Source organism: Sciurus carolinensis, unplaced genomic scaffold (assembly GCF_902686445.1).
Source record: "Sciurus carolinensis unplaced genomic scaffold, mSciCar1.2, whole genome shotgun sequence".
Lineage (NCBI taxonomy): Eukaryota > Metazoa > Chordata > Mammalia > Rodentia > Sciuridae > Sciurus > Sciurus carolinensis.
In genome coordinates, this window is record NW_025920447.1 from 82,752 (window position 1) to 92,307 (window position 9,556).

Consider the following 9,556-nt stretch of genomic DNA (forward strand, 5'->3'; position numbering starts at 1 on the left):
CTGCCTAACCAATGGCACTGTTGGAGCTAAGAAGCTGCTCTTAAGTTCTCTACAAGTGACCCCTATGGGAAATAAGCTGACTCTTTAACAAGACAGGAACAGGTCAATTTGACCAGCTTGATCTTAGACACCCAGCAAAACAGTTACAACCAAAATATAGCCATTCTTGGGAATTTAAAAAAATAATAGTTAAATGTAACTTAAGATGTACACTTGTATTAGCCCACTAGAATAAAGACTGGAAGCTACAAATGGAAGATTCTTAGGCAAGTGTGCCTGATAACTATCAAGAGAAACTGCCAGAGTCAGAAAATTTTAGTCAGTCTACACAGGTAAGCTTGCTAGTATGATTATCTAACCCTAAGTAACAGAAGTATAGAGATCTCTACTAAACACAGCTTAACCCAATAAAAGGATACTTTACATAAATCAGATGAGATTTAGTAGCTTAACTATATTTTCTGGGGACATCAATGACATTAAGAGTTAAATGTTGTGTTTACATTCCTGATTACCTGAATAATATTAAAGTCCCCAAATAAAGGCCTTGTCCTCTCCAGCCTTTGTTAGGTCTTCTTATGGGAACAATTTCTCAGTTCTTCCACCTCCTGGTGAGGGATTAAGAACTTCTGTCATCTTCATGATACTCATTGACATGTTCCACATTCTACAACATTTACTTTGTACTAATCTCATTTCAGTATTCATGTCTTTGTGTTCTTCTCTCATAGAAGCACCCACCCCCAGATGACTTTACAATCTGCTCTTCCCCAACCAGACTTCTACCTAGGACCCCTTGATTGACCTGATTTTTTTTTTCATATTTGATATTTTATTGGCTGTATTGAGAATCAGTACACAGACATTTCAGTTTGTACACAATTCTTAACACACATACCGAAAATCTAAAAAGCCTTATACTGTGATTCTTTTTCAGTTATTCCAGTGACTTTCCAGCTTTGAATTTGGAGGCAAATTTTTCTTAATAGACTATCAAGTACCAGTATCTTTGAATGCTGCTGTTATTTAGGTCCCACTAATTCAAAACTTTGTCACACACACTACATACTCAAACTTTTAATCTTTCAAAGCTAATTAAAAATATTAGGAAAACTAAGACTTCCACGACCAAAAATGTTATAGAGTACACACGATTCTGACAGCAATGATCCAGGAGTAGTCTTCTTCAGGAAACAATTCTACTAAAAAACACAGGAATAGAAGTAATTTAAAATATTCAAGACATTAAATGCAAGAGTGTGACTCCAAACTGCCATTTAATGTGCTTTGTATTGTAGGATATAAAACTAACCCCCCACCTATGGAATGTTAAGGTGACACCCAAGACAGTCCAAGTCTCCCATATTTCAATATCCCACTATTTTCTGGTTGTACCCAAAAATAAACAACCAGTAAATGATTTCACTTCTAAAAAAAGTCATTTACACTTAAAAAATGGGATGAGGTGGGATTCCCTCCTTTTAAAAAATGTTTCTAGAGCTACTAAAAAACTTGCATTTACAAAATAGTTGATAAAAACATTCCTCTGGATTGTACAAGAAGGGAAACAGGACCACTGATAGGACATGGTGTGTGATTAATCAGACTTGGCTTCTTTCTCTTCTGCTTCATCAGAGGCGGGACTCTCCTCGTTTTTAGTTTCTCCATTTTTGGCAGGTAAATCTTCTTTTGTTTCTTGGTTAGTCACTTCAGCCTGTTTTCCCTTTGCTCCCCTTTTCCCTTTTCCCTCTTGTTTGAACTTTTTTGTCAGAAGATTTATCCTTGCCCGCCGCCTTCCTGGGCTTGGCATCTGCCTTGGCCGGAGCAGGCTTAACCGACAGGCGTGCTGACCTGCACTTGGGTTCCTCCCTCGCCGTGCCTTCGGTCGAGCTGACCTTCCTCTTGGGCATCCTGGCGGGGCACATGCAGGCGCTGTGGGATTCTTCCGAAGCTGCACAGCCTGGCCGCCACTGCCTGGCCGCCATTCTGCTCTCGCCACCCAGGCTGCTGCGACCCTGATTGACCCGATTTTTAAAAGGGAACTACAAACCCCTTGCCCCTCACTGCCCCCTTCCAGCTTTGAAGCAGCCAGAATGATCAGCGCCCCCTTTACCTTACAGCACTAAGGAGTTCTTAAAGCAAAAGGGGGGAATGAAGCCACAATTAAGGACAGATAGTGTAGAAATAGGGGACCTGGTCAAATCGAGGAAATGAAGCCATGAAGCTATCTGCCTCCAGAAGTTGGAGACTACCCCTGGAAGAATGGTATGTCAAAGAACCCCAGAGCACATTGATTATCAAATTTACATGCCTTTATCAAGGACTGCAGCATGGAGCTACTAATTAATGCCCCTGCCCCTTATCTACCTGAATCACCTTGGCCCTCCCCCTGCCCATGACTTTTCACTTAATGTGAAACCAGGCCTAGTCACATAGGCAGAAAGAAATGATAAGGGGGAGAGAATTGGAGAACAAAATGATTTTAACCTGTAAAAGATGTAGGGTGTGCTCACTTCTGGGGACTTTAAAACATCAGCCATGGCCCTCTTCTTCCTGCTGGGAGAAGTCTGTATTATTAACTTTAAATAAAACCTGCTTAATAGGCTTGCCTTTGCATGCTTCTCTAGTGTTCAAACTTTATCATTTGATGGAGCAGAACTCATCACCGGTAAACAGCAGTACCAGTATGTTTGTAGTTTTCACTCTCAAGATTTGTTACATTGAGAAAAGGGCTGAAATTCATATGCCTGTTCTTTCAATGCTTCAGTTGCATTCAGTTACAATGAGGACAATGCCTCACTTGGTTCCCAGTGCTCCTGTGACAGGAGAGCAAAAAATGGGAGAGCTCCTCTATCCAGGTAGAAGGGATAGGAATCCGGGATTTCAGGTGTGAATGACAAGGGGATTCCAGGCTCTGGATAGAGAACAGTTGGTTTTTCTCCCCAGAGGGTTTGTTTGGAGGCTTGAGCAACATGGAGTTTGAGGAGTGACTCCCATGACCTGGAGCCCTCACTGCAGATTCCTCTTGAGGTCATAAAGGAAGGGCCTCACAGCACCATGGCATCACGCTTCCCATGGAAACCAGAGAATTTTGCACTCCTGGCCTTTTCAGACCAAGATTAAAAACAAGCATCAGCTCAGAAGTGATGGTCAGAGTAAAGAAGAAGGGAGTGAGTGCCAGGGAACTGAGGTTTTCCAAAATGTGATTCTAAACTCTTCGGACAGTAGATCACAGCTCCGTGGTCAGGGGATACCTCTGGGATGAGGAAGGACAAGGAACTCCTCTGAAGCCTGACAGCTCACACTAAACTTCAGGTCCACTTGGTGTCATTGCACCTGTGTGGCCACACAGGCTATCATGACAGCAGGCAGTTATCCCCCACCAGTTCCAGTGGGCCTGTTTTGGTGGAGGTGTGCTTGGGGACACGTGGATAACCAAGCTGAGTACTGGCTCCAGTGTTATTTCCTTCCTAAACCTCTCCTCCAGGACTGGGCACACCCAGGATATCCTATTCAGGAAACTAGCCTAGGGCGCTAGCAACCACAACAAATGATGACTTGTGAGAGTTCATGGCAGTGGAGCATGCAGTGAGCAAGGTGGTTTAAGTGATCTTTGAATTGGGACACTTCACACACAATCTTGCAGTTTGCTTCTTTTTTCCTAGAAAGTTTAGCCAGGTATAGCTGGAATCTGGGAAGTGGGTCTTCTAGGTGAAGGTGGATACATCTCCTGAAGTCTTAAGTGGTGTCATGGGAGTCATTCACTCAGGATGTCGAGCAGATGATAGTTTGGTGCTGACATGCCAGGAGAGATATTCTGTGCTCACTACACACCTACAAGGCAACACCTCCTTGGCTGTAGCCTTACCACTAAGATGCACTCAGAAATTTACCTACTGATAAATTTCAGGGCCATCTCATCTAACCTTGAGATGCAGAAATGAGTGGCCTATCTGTGTTCACATATATGTTCTTTGTCTTGCCCAGACTAGTGCCAGCCTGCCCAATGTCCTGGGGATAATTTCCACCAGTCCACTTAGCAACACCAGGAGGATGCCAACTACAGGTCAGTGGATCATAGAAGAACCTGATGATGGCATGAGGAACACAGCATCACGTGGAATAACTGCAGATTGGAACATGCACCATGCTGAAAGGGCTATGATGAAAAGCTTCCAATATGAATATTCAAAGAGGGAGAGCAAGCTCATTGTGTTGGCACCAAAAGCACAAGGCTGTTGGTTCTGAAAGCCTACTTCAATGAAGAGACATTCTAAAACTATTCAGTCATCATCGTCCACCCTCAAATTCTATGACATGTCTTCAGGTTCAACATACTCTATTGATACAGGAAGTAGTTCTTGCCAGTTCATTCTGTAAACAACCATCATTACAGACTGTAATTCTCCTTGCAAGGACCTCAAAAATCTTGTAAACTTGTGACTCTGTCTTGTTGTTCTCAAGGGACAGCTGATTGTACATATGGTGGTTCATAGCATTTCTGGCACAAGAACCATGATAAAAGGCTTTCTTTAAAACACACCATGTATGCCCATGAACTACAATTTAAATGACTTAAATTTGGAATCCAGCTCTTGAAGTAATGACTGCACCATAACATCACAAATGTAAACAGAAAGAGCACTGCTAAAAGGCCAAAGTGAAGACCCAAAACTGATTATCAAATAAGGAGTGGTTCAATAATATCTCAATGTGGGATCAACCATACTGAACAGAAAATTTTTACCACTGATATTTGCAAATTTTCAAATTCTTTTCATTTCTTGCCATGCTTCGACCCACCACCAACCTGTCACATGCCTCATGGCTCTGGTTTCCTTCTTTTGGCATGAGTTCTTGGATTGAATGGTTTTCATTTTTTTCCCTTACACTACAAAGAATAATCCAATATTCCCAGAACCCTGGTAAACATGAGAACAACATATGCTTTTCCCACTTCTACAGTTCATCTATTGAGGGCATCCATCAAAATTAACAAGTCTCTACAAGTGTTTCCTTCCTTTTGACACCAGAGCTTCAATGATAGTGGGAGAGTAGGTGGTAAATTCCCCCTTTCTCCTGAATACTATCAGCACAAACTAACAGGATTCAGCCCCAAATCCTACCTTGATTTTTCATCAAGTCATAAGCAAGGCAATTCAAAATAAAACTGACTAGGAAATCAGGGCCAGGGACAGATGACTTTTGTCTTCACATGTTGGTTTCCCATTTGATCTTGTGGTTCACATGGTAAGTGCTCAGGTGTGGAAGTCCCCTTCACTGGAAGTCTGGGAGTGTGTCCAAAAAGTCTCAAATTGGCAAGGGCCAGTAAGGTTACAATTTAAATTTTGTGCCACTGCAACCTGGTGCACATTGCCAATGAGGAGAATTTGCTTGGAAATGATAGTAATAGCATACTGATGAGTGAATGGTAAAGTCTGAACTGATGAGAGTTGAAAAATGTGAAGGAACACACCCTTTAAGAAATGCAGGTGACTGGGTATGCACTTGTGCCTTTGAGTGCAGCTCCTGGCTGAAAGGAGTCAATGGAAATTGCTGGAAGGTGAAATTGGTAGTTCCTGAAAAGGGTTGATTCTGTTAATTACCAGAGTAGAAAAAGAAAAATGTTGAGAGGAGAGGATGCTTGCACCCCATGAAGTGTCTTTTCTTGTTGCTATTATTTCCAACTTCCTGCAGATTTGAACCCAGACTTTCTGCTTCCAAAGCCAGCACCTTTGGGATGGTCTATATTGTCAGCACAGAAACAGCTCCTTTAAGGTACATGATTTGATCCAGTCAGGTTCTGTGTCTCTGAAGTTCTATGCAGAGAAGGAACCCTAGACAAAGCCAATCAATGACTAAAGAATTCTTAAATCTCCTTTTCACAACAATCTTGCAAATAACCCTTTTTACATCTCAACACCCACAGTCTAGGGGTGTGTCCTGAGGGAAAGAATTATCCAGTCTTTACTTAAAGAGGATAACAGTTGTAGCTGATCCCTGAGCAGAAAATTATATCAGTGATCCATGGAGGACAGGGCAGGAGGAGAGGCAGGACTCTGTGGATATTAAAGTATGCTCAGGTTGTTAGTATGAAAGGAGATTTTGGGTATCATTCACCATTGCCTCCCCAAATTCCCAACCATTACATTCACAATCTACTATAACTCCCTTGATCTTTTTTTTTTTTTTTTTTTTTTTTTAACTTTTCCTTTTGGCATTTTACTTTGGAAACTTCTACCCAGCAAAGTGCAGTGCAAAATGCCCAAGTCAGTGCTGGTTCTGGATCTTACCTTTCATCTCATGTATGGATGAGGTAGAGGAAGGTATTTCCCCTGGGAAAGGCCAGTTTCATTCAATGAGGGAATGCCTCATCAACTTAGCTGATATCAGGAAATATAAACAGGAAATGGCAAGTGGTGATTGCACTCGAGTTCTGGGTTTCTGTAAGGAACATTCCTCAAGCTTATCTGACAGCCGTTACTGACACCATGGTCTACGTAAGCCAAACAGTCTGAACAGAGAAAATGAGGTAATCTAAAGACTCACCATGGAATGAAAATCTTTGTAGCTTTTGAGGCTGAGTTTGAACTGAGGGAAAGCCTCATTCTAACATGCAACACAGAAAGCTATGTTGTGAGATCATCAGCACTGACTTGCCTCATGCTGTGTGCTGGAGCTTCCCATTCCCCCAGTCCTTTGTCTCAAACCTATTTCTGGGCAGAAGTGCTTAGGCATACTTGGTTTGTTTACATTCTCTGGAACCTCAACGTATAATTCACCTATAGGTTGACTCTGTTATAGTTTAACAAGCATGTTAACATGATTGGATAATGTGTCTATATATGTCCTGGGCAAACCTAAATAAAATTAGATCCATGTCTTCAGAGCTCTATCTCCAATGCCTGGGTAAGCATGCTGGGAAGGGTAAGCATCATAAGTTCTCACCCTCAGCAAACCTGTCTCTGAACATCTACAGGTTCCCAGGACCCATATTTGCTGGCAGAAAGGAAACATTCCTCATCCAATTTCAATCTTCCTCTCAGTAAATTTTTAGCTTTCACTCTCATGATTTGTTACAATGAGAAAAGGAATAAAATTCATATCCCTGATCTCTCAATGATTCAGTTGCATTCAGTTACACTCAGGACAACACCTCACTTGATTACCAGTGCTCCTGGGACATGAGAACAAAAAATAGGATAGCTCCTCTATCCAGGTGGAAGGGGCAGGCATCGGGGATTTTGGGTGTGAATGGCTACGGGATTCCAGGCTCCAGTAGGAGAACAGCTGGTTTCTCTCCCCAGAGGGTTTTCAGAGAGTTTTGCAGCATGGAGTTTGAGGAGTGGCTCCTATGACCTGGTGCCTGCACTGCAGATTCCATCCAAAGTCATAGAGGAAAGGCCTGACAACACCATGGTGTCACGGCTCCCATGAAAACCAGAGAAGCTTCTGCTCCTGGCTGCTTCAGAGCAAGATTGAAAACAAGCACCAGCTCAGTTGTGATGGCCAGAGGAAATAAGATGGGACCAAGTGCCAGGGTACTGAGGTTTTCCAAAATGTGATTCTAACCTCTTCTGCCAGGAGAACACAACCCCGTGGTCAGTGGATCGCTCCACTACCAGGATGGACAAGGAACTCCTCTGAAGCCTGAGAGCTCACACTAATCTTCAGGTCTGCTATGCATCGTTGCACTTGTTTGGCCACACTGGGCATCATGACAGCAGGCAGTTATCCCCCACCAGTTCCAGTAGGCCAGTTTGGTTGAGGTATGTTTGGGAACACATGGGTCACCAAGCTGAGCACTGGCTCCAGCACTATTTCCATCCTAATCCTCTCCTCCAGGACTGGGCACAACCAGAATATCCTAGTCAGGAAACAAGCCTAGGCCCCTAGGAACCACACTGAATAATGGCTTGTGAGAGCTCATGGAGTGGAGTATGTAGCAAGCATGGCGGGTTAAGTGATCATTGAATCGGGAAATTTCACACCCAATCTTGCAGGTTGCTCCTTTTTTCCTAGAAAGTTCAGCCAGGTGATAGCTGGAACCTGGAAAGTGGGTCTTCTAGGTGAAGGTGGATGCATCTCCTGAAGTCTTAATTGGTGTCATGGGAGTCATTCACTCAGGATGTTGAACAGATGATAGGTTGGTGCTGACATGCCAGGAGAGATATTCTGTGCTCACTACACCTATGAGGCCACACCTCCTTGACTGTGGCCTTACAACTAAGATGCCCTCAGTAATTTACCTGCTGAGAAATTACAGGGCCACCTCAACTCAAACTGAGATGCAGAAATGACTGGTCTATCTGTGCTCACACATGTGTTCTTTGTCTTGACCAGACTAATGCCAGCCTGGTACAAGGTCCCTGTGGAAAATTTCCACCATTCCTCTTTGCAGTCCCTGGAGGATGCTGACTACAAGTCAGTGGATCATAGAAGAGCCTGCTGATGACACAAGGAACACAGCATCACATGGCATAACTCCACATTAGAACATGCACTGTGCTGAAAGGGCTATGATGAGAAGCTTCCAAGATGAATATTCAAAGAGGGAGAGCAAGGACTTTGTGTTGGGACCAAAAGCACAAGGCTGTTGGTTCTGAAAACCTACTTCAATGAAGAGACATTCTAAAACTATTCAGCCATCATCGTCCACCCTCAAATTCTATGACATGTCTTCAGGTTCAACATAGTCTACCAATACAGGAAGTAGTTCTTGCCAGTTTATTCTGTAAGCAACCATAATTACAGACCGTAATTTCCCTTGCTAGGACCTCCAAGCCCTGCAAACTCATGGCTCTGTCTTGTTCCTCTCAAGGGGCAGCTGATTAGACACATGATCATTCATAGCTTTTCTGGCACAAGAACCATGATAAAAGGCTTTCTTTAAAACACACCACATATTACCATGAACTACAATTTAAATGAGTTGAATTTGGAATATTCAGCACTGAATTCAGTTCTCAAAATAAAGATGGCACCACAACATCATGAACATAAACAGAAAGAGCTCTGCTAAAAGGCAAAAGTGAAGACCCAAAACTGAATATCAAAACAGGAGTGGTTCAGAATATCTAATTGTGGGATCGGTCTTACTTAGGAGGATCTTTTACCACAGATATTTGCAAATTGTCAAATGCTTTTTATTTCTTCACTTGCTTCTACCCACCACCAATCTGCAACTTGCCAAATGTCTCTGGTTTACTTTTTTGGTGTGACTGCTTGCAATGAATATTTTTTTTCTCCCTACTCTACAAAGCACAATATGAAAATTTGAAGATCCATGGTAAACATGAGATCAACATATATTTTTCCCACATCTACAGTGCATTTATTGAGGACATCCATCAAAAGTAAGAACAGTCTCCACAAGTTCTCTGTTCCTTTTGACACTGGAACTCCAGTAATACTGGGAGTTTAGGTTGTAAATTTTCCCTTTTCTCCTAAATGCTATCAGCACTAACTAATATGGATTGAACCCCAAATCCTACCATTTTTCATCAAGTCATATTCAAGCCAATGCAAAATAAATCTGACTAAACATATCAGGGCC

General features: G+C 42.6%; 1 pseudogene; it reads right to left on the bottom strand.

The window, feature by feature from the left end:
• Positions 1-1,588: 1,588 nt before the first annotated feature.
• Positions 1,589-1,910, bottom strand: LOC124975744 (non-histone chromosomal protein HMG-14-like; annotated as a pseudogene).
• Positions 1,911-9,556: the final 7,646 nt, after the last annotated feature.